The following is a 21,996-nucleotide window of genomic DNA, read 5'->3' on the forward strand; positions in this document are numbered from 1 at the left end:
GTGAATATGAGGGATATCTCACAAAGCAGGTAGGAAGTCAAGAAATGTAGGTGAAATGGACAGGAAATATTTTTTTTTCCATAAGCCTCTTCATGTTTATCTTGGAAGTGAAGAATTCTAAGACTACTCCATGAATTGTCATTGTGTAGCTACTCAATTATTCTTAGATAAAACCAACGGTCCCAAATCTCAGATAACTGTCAGGAATAATGTTAGAAAAGTCAAGATGAAATCTTTCTGTGCTTTTGAGCGTCACACTTGGTTTTGATCCAGGCGGCCAAACCACACCATCCTGCAGTATGGCCACTCTGTCAGTTGGTGACTTCTTGCTCCAGGGAGCCCTGGGAGCTGATAACTCTTGGTTGGGGAATGTTCCTCTAGCTTTTTACCAATTCAGTCTTTCATCGACTGGTTATTCTTGCTTTTGTGGGTGGCCATACAAATCATGTGCTGTGGGGAAGTCATGTCAATCATTTCACTGTCTACAGGATTCCCTGGAAGCTTGAAACAGTTTTTCAGATAATTAAGTCCACAGAATACTTTTTTTTCCTCAATGATTGGGATATCTCAAGTGAGTCAAAACTTTATTGCGATTGCCTCAATTCTCCATTTTCCTGGTCATATATCAAAAAAGACTTTCTGCTTCCTATATGTGGGGCTTAGTGTCCACATTGTAATTCACCAGAGACTCTCTGGAGAGCTTGGCTTGGTCCCATGCATCCTACTAGTACAAGCTTGCCACTGGTCTAAGTTAGAAAATATCCAGATTTGGGGCTCACAGAAATGTCCAATTTTATACTTTTTTAAAAAATGGAGAGGAGTCTCTAACTGAGTGAGAGAGGATGTGGAAAAATGGCCAGCAGAGAACAATAACAACAGTGACTAACATGTATTGAGTACATACTATGTGTTAACTGTGTGAAATAATTTTCATGTAAACCTTTTGGCAACCTAAGGTAGACGGCATGGAAGCTTTGAGAGTGTAAGTTTCTTGTCCAGAATTTTATAACTAGAGAGTGACAGAGCCTGGATCCCAACCTATACCCATGGACACCAGAGTGTCTATATGTGTCTTTCCAGTGAGCGATGGTTCACACTCATTGGAAACATGAGCGCCATTGGAACATACTAGTCAATATGATGCTGAAAACAGTAACAGAGTGCAGGTGTTGAATACATGTTCCTTTTCATACTGGAAAGAAAGATGGTGAGAAGTTGGCATGTCTTCCACGCAATTCCATCCCATCAGCTGGTCTCCAAATTCCCACTCCTCTTGGTTCCCCACTTCTCTTTGTCTCTTTCCAGAAGGAAACAAACTCCTTGATGACCCTCGCTGAAAATTCACAAACTTTACAAATTTCAATAGATTAGCTGTGGCTTCTTTTTAAAATACTCATAGGTAACTGGGTCCTGGAGAGCTCTAAAGCCCTCTAATTTTGCTCGCAGACTGAAGAAGGGAAACTCAAGTCACTGGAGACAAAGGGGCAAAGGCATGGATTTGGCAGCAGAGGGAAAGAAATGGTCTGTGACCAGGGCTTAAGCTGTCTGTGTTGGCTCTGAATGACAGTATGCTCTTGCTCCAAGGACCTTAATTGGCTGATAGAGTGATTGCTTTGGCCAAAGGTCCAATTAATACTCAAGATTTGAGGATTGGTTTTCCAACCCCAGTTGGATGACTTTCCTGGCAAGCAAAGGTTACCACTGTAAATTCAATTCACTTCCTTAACTGTGCACCCACTCTATAATGTAAGGCTATCACTCTGTCTGGTTAATTCCAGACAAGACTTTGTGAGCAGATGGGGAATTTGGATTTTCAAATTCGAAAAAAAAAAAAAAAAGCATAAGTGAGTGTGAGTTTTATGTAGTTACCTCAATGCTCCACCTTGTGGAAAATGTGCTAAATCCCAATGTAGTAGGAGGCAGGGTTGCAAATGTGAAACAGAGTGGTTGGCCCAGGGGTTTATGCTTACTGAGAATGTTCTCATCAATAGCTTGCTGTGATTGGCTATGGACCTATTGAAATCACCATTAAACTAGAAAACAAAGTTACTCAGCCCTTGTGTGGAAAGTGTCTAAGACAGTAATGCAGAAGCCATAGTCTGAAGGTGGCACCTCGCACTACAGAACGATGGTAGGAGCTCCAGGTTCGGATCATGGTTCTGAATTTACTAGTTGTGTGCACTTAAGTTGCTTAGTCTAATTCATAAAGCAGGGATGATAATTCCTCTTCACAGCTTTGTTGCAAGGATTGCATTAAATAAAACATGTAAAAGCATAAGGGCATTCAATTAATGTTACAAGAGCCCTTCCCTCAACCCCAAGGGCGGCTGCAGCTGTTCAGCCTGACAATTTATGTGTGTCGGTCACAGTGCTGTCTTGGAGAATCACATACGGGATAGTGCTTACCTCCCCATAGCAGCCATGTCGTAGCAAATAGCTCATTAGCATGCAGTTTCTTCCCTCCCTGTTCAGCAGCCCAGCAGACAAGCTGTCTCAGAGCCTAGATTTCAGCATGTTGCACTCACCACAAATATCCCGCAGGCTGCCCACTCCATTCTGCTGCCCTTTGCAAGGCTTCACTTTGCCCTCCAACCCTTTTTTTCTCTTGTTTACCAGATGGAACAAAGTCTGTTTGTGAAAACACCCTTCCCCTCTGTTTACTTGGACCTGATTTTGAAAGTAGCAAGTCACTTTATTTGGGCTGGAGGAAAAAGCACTAAACCAGATGTTGAGGTGACCGGGATTCCTGGAAGACATTCTCCTTCTCTCCAACGAGATGCATGATGCATGAAGTAGGAGCCCCTGGCAAGGAGCCCAGGCCGCCATGGTCTCGCTCACTCATGCTTCCCGGCACGGCCCCGAGGCTAGCTGCCTCTGTACTGCCTGAGCATCATCCCCTGGCGTGTCACCAGACTACCCACTACCTGTGCTTGCACCTGCGGGTGGGCAGTTCAGTCGTTGCAGGCTGAAGCTCCCTGTCACAGGAGTCCATCAGCACTGGAGTTTACCAAATGGCCCAGTCCAGGTCTGTGTCATATTGTTTTGCAAAAGCAAGAAAACTCATTCAGGGCTTGTTACTTTTATCCCTGATTTCCTAAGTGAGCAGTGTAGCCAGAGAGCTACATCCGCTGACATCCTTTAAGAGCCATGACCACTCCTGCCCTTGCTTTGTGACAGGCACTCCTGGATGCTGAAGTGCTGTTGCTGTGCACCGCTGTGCATCCTGTGCGAGGATGAGTGCTCCAGTCCTTGCTCCTTCTTCCCGTGGCTGGCTCATTAGCCAGAGCAAACTGTGGCCTTGAAGGAGCAGAAGGAGCATTTGACTCTTCCCACCTGTCAGTCTTTGGAAAATTGAACAAAGTGGAATGAAAGGCATTTATTCATTTAACTGGCAGTTATTTATTGAGCATCTATTATGTGGCAGGCACCGTGGTGACACTGAGGAAAGAAGGGTGAACAAGGACAGTCCTGAGCTCAAGCAGGCTGCTGGCAGGTGGTAGTGGAGGAAGACAAGCAAAGGGGCACCCATGCCATGGCCTGCGATGCACCACCTCCAGGACAAGGCTCAGGACCCATCCCTGGGTCTTGGGGAACATTCTAAGAGGAAGCAGTGGCTCAGCGTAGACCTGAAGGACAAGAAGGCACCAGTCTTGTGTGGAGTGGGTTGGTGGAGATGCGCAGAGTGCAAGGAGGTCTGGAGGTGAGACCTCCAGGCAGAATGGAGGGAGGTGTGTCCCATAGCATGTGGACTCTAAGGGGCTGGGAGATCTTAGGGGTCCCCGGAGGCTGACTGAAGGCTGGCGAGGGAGCCTGCCTGGTAAGGGCCTCCAAGGTCAGGTTTGAGTGTAAGAGTAGCCATTTCTAGCACTGGTTGAGGTGCACTTCCCTGTCAGTGCCCCCAAATCCTTCAGCAGTGTCTGATACAATGTTCTAGACTGGCATTGTTTCCGGTGCAGGCCCTGTCTCATTCTTCAGGAAGCATGGTCATGGCAATACCTGGAGTCTCCACTGCAAGACCAGAGTGATGGAGGCAGCAGAGCTCCTCAGCAGACCAGGAGTCTCCAGAGGCACTGCAGAATGTCTAAGAAGCAACCTCATTGTATTCCCAAGACCTGGGAATCCAGGTCTCGCAGATATGATGATACAATCTATAGCCAGTACATCTCTTCATGTGTAGGTAAGTAGGGCATGGGGTAAGTTCATCTGGTGTTTCTAGGCTTTCTTGCTTTTCTATATGCCACTGACACCTTTCACCTTCATCCAATTTTCAATGAATACTAGGATAAGCAACTATCCCAGTCTTCCCAGGATTGAGGGGCTTCTCCAGATGCTGCACTTCCAGTGCTAAAAATGAGAAACTGAAATGAATTAGTCACCCAAGGAATGCTGACCCTGTGCTATATGATCACATTTACTCTTTAAAGCAATGCTTTGAGGTAGGTAATATTATTTCCATTTTAAATAATTTATAAATAAGAGATAAAGTGTGATTCCCAAGGCCATTATCCAGTAAGTGATAGAGAGTGGGTTTAGGTTATATTGTCTGGTTTAAAGCCAGTATATTTGTTATCTGCATAATAAATTACTCCAAATATTGGGCTTAAACCAACAATACAAGTTTATTAATTCATAGTTTCTGTGGATCAGAAGTTGAAGAGCTGTTTAGCTGGATGGTTCTGGCTCAGGATCTCTCGTGATATTGTCATCATAGCATTGGGGGCTGTGGTCATCTGAAGGCCTGACTGGGGCTGGAGGACCTGACTTCAGGATGGTGCCCTCACATGGCTGCTGGCAGGGAACTACACAAGAGACAGGCTACCATAGTCACTGTGTATCTGATGCTTCCACAGCTACTCCTTAGGACTCTATCTAAGTCCTAGAATTGGGAATAGAAGTGGGGATTAAAGGGATTCCATAGGATGAGATTGACTAAAAATAGATATACATGAACAGGCATACACAGGAATATTCATTATATGTGTAAATACCATCATTTGTATTTAGGCACACCTTGTTTTATTGCGGCTTTATTGCACTTCACAGATATTGTATTTTTTTTACAAATTGAAGGTTTGTGACAACCCTGTGTTGAGCCAGTCTATCAGCACTATTTTTCCAACAGCATGTGCTCACTTTGTGTCTCTGTGTCACATTTTGGTAATTCTTACAATGTTTTGAACGTTTTTATGACTATTATGTCTGTTGTGGTGATCTGTGGTCTTTGATATTACTATTGTAGTTGTTTTGGGGTTTCATGAACCATGCCCATATAAGATGGCAAACTTAATTGATAAATGTTGTGTGTGTTCTGACTGCTCCACTGACCAGCGTCTCCTTCATTTCTCTCCCTCTCTTGAAGCCTCCCTATTCCCCAAGACACAATAATATTGAAATTAGGCCAATCATTAAGCCTAAAATGGTTGCTAAGTGTTCCAGTGAAAGGAAAAGTTGCATGTCTCTAATTTTAAATTAAAAGCTAGAAATTATTAAGAGTGTGAGGAAGGCATGTTGAAAGCCCAGACAGGTTGAAAGCTAGCTAGGCCTCTTGTGTCAAACAAGCCAAGTTGTGAATGCAAGGAAAAAGTTCTTGAAAAATTAAAAGTCCTACTCTAGTGAACACATGAATGATAAGAAAACAAAACAGCCTTAGTGCTGATAGGGAGAAAGTTTGAGTGGTCTGAATAGAAGATCAAACCAGCCACCACATTCCCATAAGCCAAAGCCTAATCCAGAGCAAGGCCCCAACTCTCTTCAATTCTATTGAGTAAGACTGTTCTTGTGTTGCTATAAAGAAATACCTGAGGCTGGGTGATTTATAAAGAAAAGAGGTCTAATTGGCTCCTGGTTCTGCAGGCTGTATAAGAAGTATGGTGCTGACACTTGCTTCTGGTGAGGGCCTGAAGGAGCTTTTGATTATGGGAGAAGGTAAAGGGGAAGCAGGCATATCACACAGTGACAATGGGAGCAAGAGAGGGAGTGGGGACTGCCACACACTTTTAAACAACCAGAACTCACTCACTATCGCGAGGACAGCACCAAGACATGAGGGATCCACCCGCCATGACCCAATCACCGCCCACCAGGCCCCACCTCCAACATTGGGAATCATATGTTAACATGATATTTTAAGGGGACAAACATCCAAACTATATCATCTGTGAAGGCTGACAGAGCTAAGGAAGCTGCAAAAGAAAAGTCTGAAGCTATCAGAGATTGGATCATGAGGTTTAAGGAAAGAAGCCATCTTCACAACATAAAAGTCCAAGGTGAAGCAGCAAGTGCTGATGGAGAAGCTCCAGCAAATTGTCCAGAAGATGTAGCTCAGATCACTGATGAAGGTGGTTACACTAAACAACAGATTTCCAAGGTGGATAAATCAGCCTTGCATTGGAAAAAGATGTCATCTAGGACTTTCATAGCTAGAAAAGAGAAGTCAATGCCTGGCTTCCAAGCTTCAAGGGGCAGACTGACTCTTTTGTTAGGGGCTAATGCAACTGGTGACTTTAAGTTGAAGTCAGTGCTCCTTTCCCATTCCTGAAATGCTAGAGTCCCTATGAATGATGCTTAGTCTACTCTGCCTGTGCTCTATCGGTGAAACATCAAAGTCTGGGTGACAGCACATCTGTTTACAGCATGGTTTACTGAATATTTTAAGCCCTCTGTTGAGACCTACTGCCCAGATTTAAAAAAAAAAAAAGATTCCTTTCAAAATATTACTATTCACTAACAATGCACCTAGTCACCCAAGAGCTCTGATGAAGATGGAGACGAATGTTATGTTCATGCTAATACAACGATCCATTCTGCAACCTGTTGGTCAAGGACTAATTTCGACTTTCAGTCTTATTATTTCAGAAATACACTTTCTAAGGCTATAGTTGCCCTAGACAGTGATTCCTCTGATGGATCTGGGCAAAGTTAATTGAAAACCTCTGGAAGGGATTTATCATCTAGATGCCATTAAGAACATTTGTGATTCCTGGAAGGATGTTCAGAAGTTTGGAGGAAGTTGATTCCAACCCTCTTGGATGACTCAGAGGGGTTCAAGGCTTCAGTGGAGAAAATCACTGTAAATGTGATAAAAATAGCAAGAGCATTAGAATTACAAGTGAAGGCTGAAGATGTGACTGAACTGCTGCCATCTCATGATAAAGCTTAGATGGATGAGGGGCTGCTTCTGTGGATGAGCAAAGAAAGCAGTTCCTTGAGGTGGAACCTACTTCTGCTGAAGGTGCTGTGAACATTGTTGAAATGACAGCAAAGGATTTAGAGTATTACTTGAACTTGCTTGATAAAGTAGTAGCAGGCTTTGAGAAGACTGATTCCAGTTTTGAAAGTTCTACTCTGGGTAAATGCTATCAAACAGCATTGGAGGCTACAGAGAAATCTTTTGTGAAAGGAAAAGTCATAGATGCATCAAACTTCATTGTCCTAAAGAAATAGCACAACCACCCCAACCTTCAGCAACCACCACTCTGATCAGTTAGCAGCCATTAACAGTGAGGCAAGACGTGCAAGCAAAAGGGTGATGACTTGCTGATTGTTAGCATTTTTAAAGCAATAAGTACTTTTTAATTAAGGTATGTACATTGCTCATTTAGACATAATGCTATTGCCTACTTAATAGACTACTGTATAGTGTGAACATAATTTTATATGCACTAGGAAACCAAAAGTTTGTGTGATTCCCTTTTTTTTTTTTTTTTTTTTTTTTTTTGCAGTAGTCTGAAACTGAACTCACAATATCTCCAAGGTATGCCTGTACTCAAATAAGTGTGCTTTTAAAATAATCACCATTGGCTGGGTGTGGTGGCTCATGCCCATAATCCTTAGCACTTTGGGAGGCTGAGGCAGGTGGATCACCTGAGGTCAGGAGTTCAAGACCAGCCTGGCCAACATGGGGAAACCCTGTCTCTACTAAAAATACAAAAAAGTAGCCAGGCGTGGTGGCAGGTGCCTGTAATCCCAGCTACTCTGGAAAGTGAGGCAGGAGAATTGCTTGAACCTGGGAGGCAGAGGTTGCAGTGAGCCAAGATGGTGCCATTGCACTCCAGCCTGGGTGACAGAGCAAGACTCTGTCTCAAAAAAAAAAAAAAAAATCACTATCTTGGTAGTCTACATACTTGCTCTAAGGAGATTTCCATCTCACCAAATATTTTTGTTTGGATATTAATTATGGATAATAGTTTATTCCTGATTTTCCAAACTTTATAATATCAACTAGTATATCATTTTATAATCACAAAAACATTTTGTTCCAAGTTTTATAATATAAACATATGTATTAATTTTATAACCAGATGAAAGTTCTTTTAAAAAACATTTTTATAACATACATATTAACATATATATGATGGATACTGCTTGGATTTCCACTTTTGTCTTTATAAATAAGCAGCCTGTTCAGATGTTTCAGAAGGCAAAATATATACTATTACTAACAGATACAATCACATATAGAATTGTATATTCCATTATATGTGCAAGTATGTACACCATTTCCTGGAATTCAAATTGGTGGGAGAGTAGGGAAGGGAGGGAGGTTAGGAAACCGGAGATGCCAACAATAAGACATTGGAGAGAAGATAAATGGGAAAGACTTTGAGTGAATGTTACCCAGTCCCAGCACAGCGTTGCTGGGTGGTCCATGTTAATTTGAAGGAGCTGGAATTGTACAGTCACAACTACTCTTTCTGAACCTTAGTTACTTCATTTGTAAAGCAGGGGAAGATAGTGACACTTGTGCTTTCAACTCCATCGAGCTGTCGTAAAAAAGAAATGAGAAACTGCATGTGAAAATACTTGGAAAAGTGTAAAGTCCTAACCCGGAGGAAGGTGCTCCCACCACCATCATTAGAGCTGTTATCTCTGGAAGTGTACCAAGACCTCCTAGGGGCAGGGCCGCTGCTCCCAGAACCACGCACTACTACTGCTTTGCAGCCCTGGAAGCCCTTCTTTGAACAGTAATAGCTACACGTCTGCTCCAGTTGTCAGACACCTTAGCCACGATATTTTCTTAAGCTCTGCTTCCATGTGCGGCCTGGAAGTGCATGGTTCTGTGGGTGGAAACGAGGCTGTTGGCAGGGCTCTTTGCTTGTGTCTTCTTGCTTATGCCTGGATGTGAGGTCAGGTGGGGTAGGTGTGCACAAGGCCTGCCACCTGGTGTTGGTGTGTACACAGGGCTGGCATCAGGCCACAGAGCTCCTAAGGAAGCAAGTGCAAATGGTCCCAAAGGCAGTCAATGGAACATGCGAGTAAACCTTAACACTTTTTTTTCACATTCCTTGCCACATCAGCGAGGCCAAAAATGGGAGAGTTGCATTTCTTTGACAAATATTTCTTTTTTATTCATTTTCTTATATAAAATTATCCCCAACCTGTCTGAAGAGTCTGCCAGCCATTCATGTATCTATACGAGGCAGTTTTATGTGGATGGCGTAAGCAATTCCCCACTAAGACTTTCAGCTCTCTGTGAAAAATGAGTTGCTGCTTAATGAAGCACAGCTGAGAACCTCCAGCTGCCTTCCAATGACTTCCCAGTTTTATATCTCGACACCAGACTTCTCCTCTGCAGTCCAAAGAGTGGTGTGTTGGTCAATGTTTAACAACCAATTCTCCAAAGGGGAAGAAATAATACACCATGAATTGTCACATTTACCAATTTCCAGGTGCATATATTCTCACTGTGGCTGACATCAAGCTACTGACATGATATGACTGAACACAGAATTGGAAGAGATGCAAACCAGTGTGAGCGGGTCTAGTGCACCATCGGATCTTTTATCTGTCCACCTGGAGGCAAAATAAGCACCTCAAAATCAGTATGTGCAAAGCTGAACTAATCTCTCTCTGCCCCACATTCAAATTTGTCGTCTTCTGGGGTTTTCTATCCGAATGAATAGCACCACAATGAAACTGGTTTTGCAAGCCAGGCCCCAGACATCAGTTGTAGTCCTCACCACCATACCTAAACCATCACTAAGGTCTGTTGATTTTACTTCCTAACTATCCACGATCTGCCCACTTCCCCCTAGACTATGCTGTCATTCTTCATCACCTGGGTTATTGCAAAAGGCTCCTGGGTGATTTCCCTGTGTCCATTATTACACACACGTACCCAACCCATTTTCCTTATTAGCCAGAGTGATCTTTGAAAAATGCAAATATTGCTCGTTAAACCCTTGAATAGCTTCCCGTAGGTCTTAGGATGATAATCAAAATCCTTAGAATAACCTGAAAAACATGAATAATGCCTGCTACTTTAACCTAATCCTGGGCTGTTCTGGACACACACCCCTTTCTCCTCTGTCCTACAACACTGGCTGTCTTTCTCTTCCTTAGACATGCCAAGCCCTTTACCATTCAGGCTTTTCCACAAATTTTTCTCTTTGTTCGAGATGGAGCCTCACTCTGTTGCCCAGGCTGGGGTGCAGTGGCGTGATCTCGGCTCACTGCAACCTCTGCTTCCTGGGTTCAAGCGATTCTCCTGCCTCAGCTTCCAGGGTAGCTGGGATTACAGGTGTCTGCCACCATGCCCGGCTAATTTTTGTATTTTTAGTAGAAACGGGGTTGCACTATGTTGGCCAGGCTGGTCTTGAACGTCTGACCTCGGGTGATCCACCCGCCTCGGCCTCCCAAACTGCTGGGATTACAGGCTTGAGACCCCACGCCCGACTGTCCACAAATTTTTCTATGCTGGAAAAGCTTGATCTAACGAACTCCTTCTGATTCTTCAATCTCAGCTAAAATTTTCTTAGAAAGGCCGTCCCAATTGAAGCGATCACTCTATTCTTATCTTCCATAACAACCTCTTCTTGGCTTCTGCTCCCAACAGCAGTGTATGGAAGTCCCAGTTGCTTCACGTCCCAGCCAACATTTGGTTTATCAAACTTCAGAGTTTCTGACATCCTAATGTAACGGTATCTTATTATGATTTTAGTTTGCATCTCTTGGATTACTAATAAATTTGGGCATCTAAAAATAAGTTTATCGGCCATTTGAATTTCCTTTTGCATGAAATGCCTGTTTGAGTTGGTTGCCATTTTTCTATTGAGTTGTCATATTCTTATTCATTATTAGAAAGATCCCTTATATTAGTCCGTTTTCACACTGCTGATAAAGACATACCTGAGACTGGCCAGTTTACAAGGGAAGGAGGTTTAATGGAGAACTCACAGTTCCATATGGCTGGGGAAGCCTCACAATCGTGGCAGGTGGTGAATGGCACGGCTCACATGGTGGCAGACAAGAGAAGAGGGCTTGTGCAGGAAAACTCCCCTTTATAATAACCATCAGATCTCGTGAGACTTACTCACTATCACAAGAACAGCACGGGAAAGACCTGCCCCCATGATTCAATTACCTTTCACTGAGTCCCTCCCACACACGTGGGAATTCAAGATGAGATTTGGGTGGGACACAGCCAAACCCGATCATCCCTGTACATATCATTGATATTAGACTTTGTGGGTTATATGTATTACAAGTATCTTCTTTCACTCTTTGCCTTGTTTTCTCATTTTCTCCAGTATGTTTTTTGGTGAAAGTATGTTTTTAATTTTAGGATTGCCAAATACCTTACAAGCAGAAATTACAAGAATTTCTGCTTATAAGAGTCTGTTGGGGGAGGCTCTCTCAGGTTTTGTTTGTCTGAAAAGGTTATTATTTATTCTTCCTTCTTGAAAAAATAATTTGACTTGGTATGGAGTTCCAGGATGACAGTAACTGAAAAAATTTCGCAAACTGAAAAAAATATTCTACTCTCTTTTGGCTTTGATTATTGTTGATAAGAAATCAACCTTTAATGTAACTCCTTCCCTTGAAGGTTGTTGTCTTTTCTCTCTGGCTTGCATTGAAAACCTGCTTGTCTTTGATGTTCTTTGGTTGTTGTTGTTGTTTTTAATAATGCATCTACCTTTGGATTTATTTTATTTAACCCACAGGGAATTTATTGGGCTTCCTGGCTCTGACAGTTTGAGTCTTTCAACAAATCTGGAAATCTCTCAGTCATTATTGTGTTGAATATCACCTCTTCTTCATTCTCTCTCGTATCTTCTACTGAACTCTAAACATATATTACATCTTCTTATTCTCTCTTCCATTTCTTTGTTTCTCTGGCCTGCATTTTGAATGATTTCTTCATGCCTATTTTCTAGTTTAGTAATTGTTTCTTTGGTTGTGCTTAATCTGCTGTTTAACACGTCTAATAAATTTTTAAATCTGAATATTATAATTTTCATTTCTAGAAGTTCTACTTTACAAGTTTGGTTCTTCTCACAAATGTGCTCGTTTATTTTCAAAACTCTAAAGGAATGAAATATTTATTAAAACCTTAAAATACTTGGCCAGGCACAGTGGCTCACATCTATAATCCCAGAACTTTGGAAGGCCAAGGCGAGAGGACAGCTTGAGGTCAGGAGTTTGAGATAAGCCTGGGTAATGTAGTGAGACCCCCCATCTCTACTATATATATATATATAAAAGCCAGGCATGGCGGGTGTGCACCTGTAGTCCCAGTCTCGGGAGACTGAGGTGGGAGGATTGCTAGAGCTGGGGAGCTTGAGACTGCAGTGAGCTGGAATTGTGCCATTGCATTCCAGCCTGAGTGACAGCGATACCCTGTCTTCAAAAATAAAAAAAACTTATTTTATATTCTATTTGATAGGTTCCATATTGAAAATCTTGGTCTCTCTGACATCTAATCTGTCTATCTATTATCTATCTATCTATCTATCTATCTATCTATCTATCTATCTATCTATCATCTACCTATCTGACACAGAGATGTGCCACCTATATTCCACATCAAGGAAAGAGTTGATGCCCAGATGTCTATGCCCAGCTGTGGGGAGAAATGAGCTCAGCAGGCAGCCTCCATCTGCAGGGAGCTGCCTTGCCTATGGCCATGCCCTATTCAAAATAGCCTGCATCTGAGGACAGATTGAGGGTATCAAGACTGGCCATTTTGGCCTGGTGTGGGGCACCTCTCATGGATGATATTTTCACCCACTGGGTTGAACAAGGGTTTGTTAGAGCTATATTACAGTTCAACTTCTCCTTTTCCTCCTCCCTTTCACAGTTGCTGACCCTAATAAACACTGTATTCCAAGGTCTGACCCTGTGGCTGCTTCCAAAGCACCCAATCTGCAACATGTGTGGGTGTGTCTGCATGTTCTGCTGCTACTTGCTCATGTTCCTGGCTCTTGTTCCTTGTTTCCTTCTGTATTTCTGTTTCTTGAGACTTTATCTGTTGAAATTCTTTGAGATTGAGTTGAGGTTGGGTTCCTTTTGAGAGTACAGATGGTCCCTGACTTATGATGGTTTGACTTAACAATTTTTTGACTTTACTGTGGTGCAAAAGTGATATGCATTCACGGAAAACTGCATGATCCTCTTTTGAGATGCTAGGCAGTCAGCCAGGAGATCATGATCGTAAGGGCAAACAACTGATAAGTGACAGTGAGCTGTGTTGTTTGTTGCCCAGCTGCAGGCTAATGTAAATTCTGAGCACACCGAAGGTGACTAGGCCAAGCTCTGATGTTTGGTAGGCTAGTCGTATTAAATGCATTTTAGACCTAAGATATTTTCAACTTACAATGAGTTTATCAGGAGGTAACCTCATGGTAAGTCGAGGAGCACCTGTATATGAGATTTCTTCTAGAAGTCGCCTGGGGCATGACCAGCTTGAGACCAATTTAAGTTGTCTGTTTTTTCCAAACACAGACATAGTGTGTATTGGCTGAAAACCCATATGAGTGGGGATTGTAGTTAAGACGTCTCAAGATAGGCATGTTCTTTCTTTCCCCTTCTTTGCTAGTCTGTTTCCTACTTACCCTTATACTAAGGCTATAGACGTTCTAGGCTTCACTTGGTGGGGCAGTCTCTCCACCTTGGGTGGGCTTAATTTTCTGTTTCTCATGCCCCTGTAGCTCTCAAATGGAAACATAAGATCATCAGAGTTCAGTACTTAGTTTTGGGTGGAGGCTGCTTTGGATCTTCCTTACTTTCCATAGTTTCCAGGCTCAGTATCTTACTTTGAAACTGGAAACTCCTGCTTCCAAGTTTCAGAGTAAGATAGATGCCTCACTTTATTGCCGGCATGTTGATTCACTAAAATGTTATTTTCTTTTGTTTCATATTTATCCAGTTTCATTTATTTTCCTTTTCTGAAATTGGGGCTGGGTCATTTAGGGTTTCTAGTCCCCCAGACTTGGACATAAATGTCTGGAGTCATGTTTAAGTGGACTTTACCTAAAAGGGCCACCTGGAGAGCCAGAGACCCGACCAGGGAGAGAGTTTGTGTTGACTGGACCATCAGAAACAGAGTTAATAGGGAGTTGTAAATGGCTAAACACGGGAAGCAGGGAGCTGTTTTTGAGAGATCCACAGTTACGCAGAACGTCTCTTAAATGTACTCCAGGAAAAATAGTCAGTTTTGACGGTCCTCAAGACAAGAGAGCACTATTAGAAGGTGGAGGCACTGGCTGCCAAATCAGACCTTCCCTGGCCTTTGCTTTCTCCCAGAAGGAGCCAGAGGAGGATTTGTGAGGAGGGGGCAGTACAGAAGCATGAAGCTTAGAAACAGAGACAAGAGACCCCTGCCCACTCCAAGGCCTCCAAGGCAAAGCCGAGAGCGGGGAGAAGCTTTAAGTAAAGTTCAGAATTTTGATTAAGACAGAGGAATCAGTACACCAATGGCAAAAAGAAGACTACTCTTGTATATTCTTACAACTATGGTTGTACCCAGTCTCCCTTCCGGAGGAGGGCAGGAACAAATTCCACAGGACAGGTTGAAATGAGGGGGTGCAGAGAATAAAGGCATTTCCTGGTAAAACCTTGTGAATCCTCTCTTTTAACATGGAAACTGCCTAGGATTCATACTAGAATACCAAGTAGTTGGAGGGATAAGAGTAGGTAAGGAAAAATGGGGTTTCAGTATGCTTTTTTGTTTGTTTGTTTTTGAGACAGGGTCTTGCTCTATTGCCCAGGCTGGAGTGCAGTGGTGTGATCACAACTTACTGCAGCCTTGACCTCCCAGGCTCAAGCAGTCCTTCCACCTCAGCCTCCCAGGTAGCTGGGATTACAGGCACACTCCATCAGGCCCGGCTAGTTTTGTATTTTTAGTAGAGATGGGGTTTCACCATGTTGGCCAGGCTGTTCTCAAACTCCACCCACTTTGGCCTCCCAAAGTGCTGGGATTACAGGAGTGAGCCACCGTGCTTGACCATTTTTTGTTTGTTTGTGGAGATGGAGGTTCGCCACGTTGCCCAGGCTGGTCTTGAACTCCTGGGCTCAAGCAATCTGCCCACCTGGGCCTTCCAAAGTGTTGGGATTACAGGTGTGTGTTACTGTGCCCAGCTGCTCTTTGTTTAAAATAAGAGGGATTTGAGCACATTTCTCTGTGGTTGAGAATGAGCCTGTATAGAAGGAGACGGTGAAGGAAAAGGAGAGGGAGATCATCATGAGAGGGACTGGATGCAGAAGGGTGGGCTCCAGAGTGGAGGTGAGGTAACCTCAGATGAGGGGGGAGGGCACCTGCTTCATTTTAATAGGGAGGGAGAAGAAAAGGTGAATGTACTTACAGGTTAAATCTGTATATTTTGTGGGAGGAATCTGAGGGATTACTGATCTGATGACATTTTCTCTTTGAATTGGGGCAGGGTTATTTTCTTAGGGTAAAGGGCCAGGTGATGGGGTGATGAGTTTTAGGCAAATCAAGGCCACTTGAAAGAGCTTCTCTGGAGGATGGGGGACCTTGTCACCCAACCAAGGCTGAAAATCAAGAATTCATAGTGGAATTCATCGGATACAAAGCAGATGGGGACAGCTGAGGGTCCCTGTGCAGAACAAACTCAACATTTCTGGTGTCCAGAGTTTTTAGTCTTTAACATAGAATTTCTTTCTCCCCCTTCCCTCTCTTCCTACACAATTTCCCAATTTCAGGACTCCTTGATGTAGGTTGTAATCTGATCGGTTAGAGTGTCATTTTTCTCAGTTAAGTCCCTGTGCTGTGACTTGATTGAACAAATACCTCTGTCTTCAACCCTAGCACGTATGTATAATATCGCTCTTGGGATAGGTTATTTCTGAGCATGACAAAACTGTGCCAGTATGTCCTTATTCCTGCAGGTATCGTCTTCAAAAATTAGTAATCTTAAAATTCAGGGAACTTCACCAGAAGCTTCCATCTGCCGACTGCCGGTGAAAGGAAATAAAGACTCAGTTGCTTGATGGGGGTGCCACTGCAGCGGTCATCCAACTTCAGCAGTGTCGGAACCACGAGGGCTGTGGGTGGCCTTCTGGGCCCTACTCTTAGAGTTTCTTATTCAGTTGCTCTGGTTCAGGGTCAGAGACTTTGAATTTCTTCTAAGTTCCCAGGTGGTGCTGCCAGTCTGGGAACCATACTTAGAGAACCACTGTGCTGAAATTATAAGACAGGTGGTAGCAAAGCTTCATAATGGTCATAGTCGAGTGGTCCTCATCTTTAATCTGAATAATGCACTCAAAGTCAAGTTTAAAAGGAAATGTATCCTAAAGAGATCCTCTTGCTGGGTTCCTCAATTTTGTTGAGCAATGTTCTGCTTACTGTTTTCAATGTTGCACTATTTAATCAGGTCTACCTGTAAAGAGCAAGGTGGAAGAGATAGGCAGCTCTGGGCCCCTAAAGGCATGAAAGATACCATCGGAGTTGTGCTGTCCCAGCTTCCTACACACAAAGGCAGATGAAGAATGGTTATTGGGTTTTTGCTGGCATCTTTATTTCAATATTATGGATCTTTTTTTTTTTTTTTGAGATGGAATCTCACTCTGTTTCCCAGGCTGGAGTGCAGTGGCGCGATCTTGGCTCACTGCAACCTCCGCATCCTGGGTTCAAGCAATTCTCCTGCCTCAGCCTCCCGAGAAGCTGGGATTATAGGCTTGTGCTACCACACCCGGCTAATTTTTGTATTTTTAGTAGAGACAGGGTTTCACCATGTTGGCCAGGCTGGTCTCAAACTCCTGACCTCAAGTGAATTGCCCCCATCGTCCTCCCAAAATGCTGGGATTACAAATGTGAACCACTGTGTCCCACCAATATTATGGATCTTAATGGCTGATGAGAAAGAAATGTTACAATGTTTCAGTGACCCAAATCAACCTAAGGCTTTAGACTTAAATACACCAGACTAGGTCTCACTTAGAATAAGAGCTGAAAAATGAACTCATACTGAACATTCCATAAAGATAAGACATGATAAATACTCACCATTTGGATATTGACAAGATGATTAAGGTCACAAAAGGTCAAAACCCATCATATTTTTCAAAGCCAATGATGGGGAGAACTTCTGAAGTGGTGGATCAAGTACAATTCTAATAAGGGACCAGGGTAAGTGACTTGGCAACAGTTTCCTTGGGAAGCTGCCAAAATCTTATCTTCAGTCTTAAAACTCCTATCTGCAGTCATAGCTAGTCTAGAAAGGTAAGTCTTGATTTCTTAGCTAAATGAGTAAAGTTTGTATTCTAGAAAGAAAATAGAATACAAATAAAAATAATAATGGAGAAGCAAACTCAAATTCACGGAATTAAGTCTTTAGTGAACCAGTTTGGGTATAAGTGTAGTGATCTGTTTTGTATTCATTATGATAATTTTGTTTCCTTTTTACATGTTTAAAGCATCACTACGACTTATGCCATTTAAATGTTTGAAAGAATCTGATTAATTTTTTATATTATTGAATGCTTAAATGTTTAGAAGGGTCAAATTTGTTAAATGCATAGTTTTGTTTAATACTTAATAATTTAGCTTTTTATTTAATATTAAGTTTATGAAAGCAGTGTATATTTAGGGAATTGTTAAATGTTTTAAAAATGATCAGCAGACAATAAAAAAGTACAAATAATGGTGAGCATGTTTCTCCCCAGACATGAAAGCCAGATAGGGAAGAATTTGCAGCCTCATACTGATTGGCCAGTTGAGGAGTCAACTCACCTCTCTTACAGAAAAAAGAATATTACATTTAGGAATACAGAATATACTAGCTCTCTACTTACCAAGAGATTTCTTTCTCTACTGACAGCTTTTTGTTGACGTGATTACTGTGCAGGTTCTGACAGTCGATTCTTTCCACCTAGCTCACTGCTGAAGCTATAATGATTTCCATTTTGCAAAAAGAGGATGATTACTTATTATCTGTGACCATTTCTCAATTCCAGAACAATTGAGCTGCATAGTCCCTGCGATCTTATAAAGGCATTTGGCCTGGAAGATGCTCTGCAGCCATGTGCCAAGAACAATGGCTACAGGGACAATGTTTCATTAACCCCAAAGCAGCAACCTGAACCTCTCCATTCAGAATTAGCTCGACTTGAGTCACAGGATGAAGCTTACCAAAAGGAATTTCCATGTCCAAGGAAGGAACCAAGATCACTGAGAGGTTATAGTATGAAAAGTGAAGAGAAAAAACCTATTCTAAACATTTTATTAATTGTCAATAATTATTTTAAAACACTTAATATAGTCTCCTACCTGGTCCACTGGCATCAAGCTGCCAAATTTACACAGTCACTTTGGGAAGCCAGCTGGCAGGCAAACGTGGAAAGTGCTGGCTCCTAGCGTAGTGAGAAGACCAACAGATAGATGGTAATTTTCTTCTTTGTTTTATTTTTCTTTTTCTTCTCTCCCTCTTTTTCTTCCATCTTGCCTTTCCCTCCCATTGCCCACTTTCTTTTTTTGGCTATTGAAGATTTATTGCCTTTCAGTACTTACAGATGATGTTTTCATAGGCTCTAATGAGGTCCCAGCAGTTTTTAACAATAACAGGACATTACTGTTCCTAAGATATATTATGTGTTTTCCCTCATCTTTCTCCCTTGAATGAAATGCTTAGAAGTAGGCTAACCCCCAGTTCCCTTCCCTTTACTATGATAAATTGCTCCATTACTTAATAGGGCTAAATACTTTGCTGTGACTTTTATACTGTTGATTTGAATAAAATCTTACGAAAAGCTTTTCTTGTGTGTTTTTCAGGTACTTTCTAGGAGAGTACCTGAGCACGTGCATGCAAACACCTGTGTATTATCAGCCTTGAGAATCCTTTTCTTTTTTTTTTTTTCTGAGACAGGGTCTGGCTCTGTTCCCCAGACTGAGTGTAGTTGTGCGATCATGGCTCGCTGCAGCCCTGAACTCCTGGGCTCAAGGGATCCTCCCATCTTAGCCTCCCGAGTAGCTGGGACTACAGGCGTGTGCCACCACGCTTGGCTACTTTTTATTTTTGGTAGAGATGAAGGTCTTACTTTGTTGTCCAGGCTGGTCTCGAATTCCTGGGCTCAAGTGATCCCCCTGTCTCAGCCTCCCTAAGTGCTGGGATTACAGGTGCAAGCCACCGCGCCCAGGAACCCTTTCTAATGCCATCCTTGCTAGTCGTGCATCTTGATGGAAAGTTTTGTAGCATTTCCTGATCCTCCTTGAGAGCTGTCCAGGGAGATTGCTCCCTATCTCTCCAGTTCCTGGACTCTGGGGCAATTCACGTTGTCACCCATGGCTCCAACCCCATGTGACACGTCCACCTTTCACAGGAAGTCGCATCCTTTTCTGAGTTGCCTACAAAGGCCGGACATCCTCCAGTCGCCTCAGTGCGACCCATGACCATGGAGGTATTTTTTAAAAGGAAAAACCATTGCCATGAACAAGTCCCTTAGCACCACATGACTTAACTAGGGTGGTCCTGACACTTGTTCTTCTGTGGTGACAGGGTTGGCAGCCAACTCCAGGGGTATTTTGTTGTTGTTGTTCTTAAAGGTAAGACAGATTAAATGTAAGTAACAAGCAACAAAGAAGGGGACCAAGCTGCATCCCATGATGTAACACACAGGGATTTCAATACAATCAGGCTTTTTCCTTGAGGAATTATAAGCTGTAGGGAATGCCTTTTAGCCAGAAAGGGCTTCGAGCAGGAAAACTCAAAAACATTCTGTATTACTGTGTTCTATTTTGGTTCTGGGCTAGCTTTGGATGGGTGGCTTTCACTCTGCCCTGAAATTAACATGTTATAAACGGACGGGTTGGGTCTCAGATCCAGCAAAGAAGCCAGCTTGAAAAATCTTTCTGGGAAATGCACTGAATCACTTGTTCCAGGAACAGAAAGCCACTGTGCCTTGAGAAACAGGCCGTCGGCAAAGTCCCTGAGACAAGCACCCTCAGATTTGCTGTCCAATCGTCACCGTCCTCCCTTCATTCTAGGGCTTTCTGTCACTTCACTACTCATATTATTGAGGGGTTGACTTCTGCTAATAGGTTCTCTTAAAAGACTATCTGGAGACAGCTTTTTAAGAGCCTTCGCTTTCCGGATCCCTTTGGGATAGAAACCGCAGAGCTATTTAATAGTCTGCGATAACCCTTATTTTCCATCCTCTGTTTTCTGGGCAACTCTTCGCACACACAAGGTAATGACTGCAAATGAATTCCAGGCAGGAGCAGAAATCCTCCTGCGCTGTGCATCGTCTGCCCCGCGCAGGCCCGCATATGGGCTCTGCACACTGCTCGCTCTTTGTGCCACTTCAAAGTCCTGTCCCCTTGAGTCCCAACCAAGATATGGCTCATTCCACCCTTGGGGAGGAGGGCAATGCTGATGAGGCTGTTTATAGCTTTGGTTCCTACGCACTCCATGTTATTTAGTTGTTGTTCCTCCACTTTTTCCAAACAAGCAGTCTGTCCAAAAAAAAAAGGATCAAATGGAAAACTTTATAAATACTCCAAATGGTGGAAACAGGAAGTGGAATAAAAATGATGTAGCTATTCACAGAAAACATGCTGTCATTTTTTCACTGTAAATATATACCATTCATTTTCAGAAAGAGGCTGTGCCTAAAGAAAAATTAAAAAAAAAAAAAAAGACTGCACAGTGACTTGGCTGACTTTGGAGACTGTTCAGAGAAGCTGCCTCGGGCTGTGCGGGATGCTCTGGGGTGGGAGGGGCAGAACGGCATGGGCCGGAAACCTCTGAAAAATAGGTACGGGTTCTACTGCGGAAATGCAAAATGATATCTTGTTGGGTATCCAGGTCTCAGTGTCTTGTGACTTATTGGACAGCTGAAATGCTTCATCCGTATCAATCATGTCAATGGCATTAATTCCAATTCCAACTGCAATTCCAATGATCTAATCCTTAAACCACATTCAATTTCTTCTTGGTAACTGTTCATATAGTAATAACAATGAACATTTATATAATGCTTACTATGTGCCAGGCACTCTTGTAAGTGTTTTACAACTGTGGATTCATTTACTGTTCACAACAATTCTACGTAGTAGGATATTATCATTCCCATTTTATGGATGAGGAGACTGAAATATAAATGAACAACTAAGTTTTCTGAGGTGACATAAGTTGTAAATGATGGAGCTGAGCTTCAGCCTAGGTAGTTGGGTTTCAGGACCCATATCCTTACTAGTATCTCTTTATTGTGAATTAAGAAAAGACTAGAAAAGCAAACACAAAGCACACTGTGATTGTGAACAAATCAAAAGCTTCTTTCTTTCTCTTTCTTTCTTCTTTCCTGTTTCTTTCTTCTTTCCTGTTTCTTTCTTTCTTTCTTTTCCTTCCTTCCTTCCTTTTTTCCTTTCTTCCTTCCTTTCTCCCTTCCTTCCTTTTTTCCTCTCTTTCTTCCTTCCTTTCTCTCTGCCTTTCTTTCTCTCTCTTTCTTCCTTTCTCCCTTCCTTCCTTTCTTCCTCTCTCTCTTCCTTCCTTCCTTTCTCTCTTCCTTCCTTTCTCTTTTCCTTCCTTCCTTTCTCTCTTCCTTCCTTTCTCTCTTCCTTCCTTCCTTTTTCTTTCCTCTTTCTTCCTTCCTTTCTCTCTTCCTTTCTTTCTTTCTCTCTCCTCCTTCCTTTCTCTCTTCCTTTCTTCCTCTCTTTCTTTCTCTCTTCCTTCCTCTCTCCCTTCCTTTCTCTCTTCCTTTCTTCTCTCTCTCTCTTTTTTTCTTTCTTTCATTCGTTTTTGAGACAGGATCTAGCTCTGT

At 42.6% G+C, this 21,996-nt stretch overlaps 1 long non-coding RNA gene across 5 annotated transcripts in view; it reads left to right on the plus strand.

The window, feature by feature from the left end:
- The window catches only part of LOC103890802 (uncharacterized), a 234,787-nt gene that overhangs the window by 149,756 nt on the left and 63,035 nt on the right, over positions 1-21,996 (plus strand). For 2 of the 5 annotated variants that reach the window (XR_010140548.1, XR_010140547.1), the window contains exons 3-4: positions 3,957-4,177; positions 4,282-4,436. This is a non-coding gene — a long non-coding RNA (uncharacterized LOC103890802). Of the gene's footprint in view, positions 1-3,956; positions 4,178-4,281; positions 4,437-18,195; positions 20,813-21,996 lie in introns of those variants that run through there. The other 3 variants (XR_010140549.1, XR_010140550.1, XR_010140551.1) reach the window with 3 other exon arrangements.

This window comes from Pongo abelii, chromosome 5 (genome assembly GCF_028885655.2).
Source record: "Pongo abelii isolate AG06213 chromosome 5, NHGRI_mPonAbe1-v2.0_pri, whole genome shotgun sequence".
NCBI lineage: Eukaryota > Metazoa > Chordata > Mammalia > Primates > Hominidae > Pongo > Pongo abelii.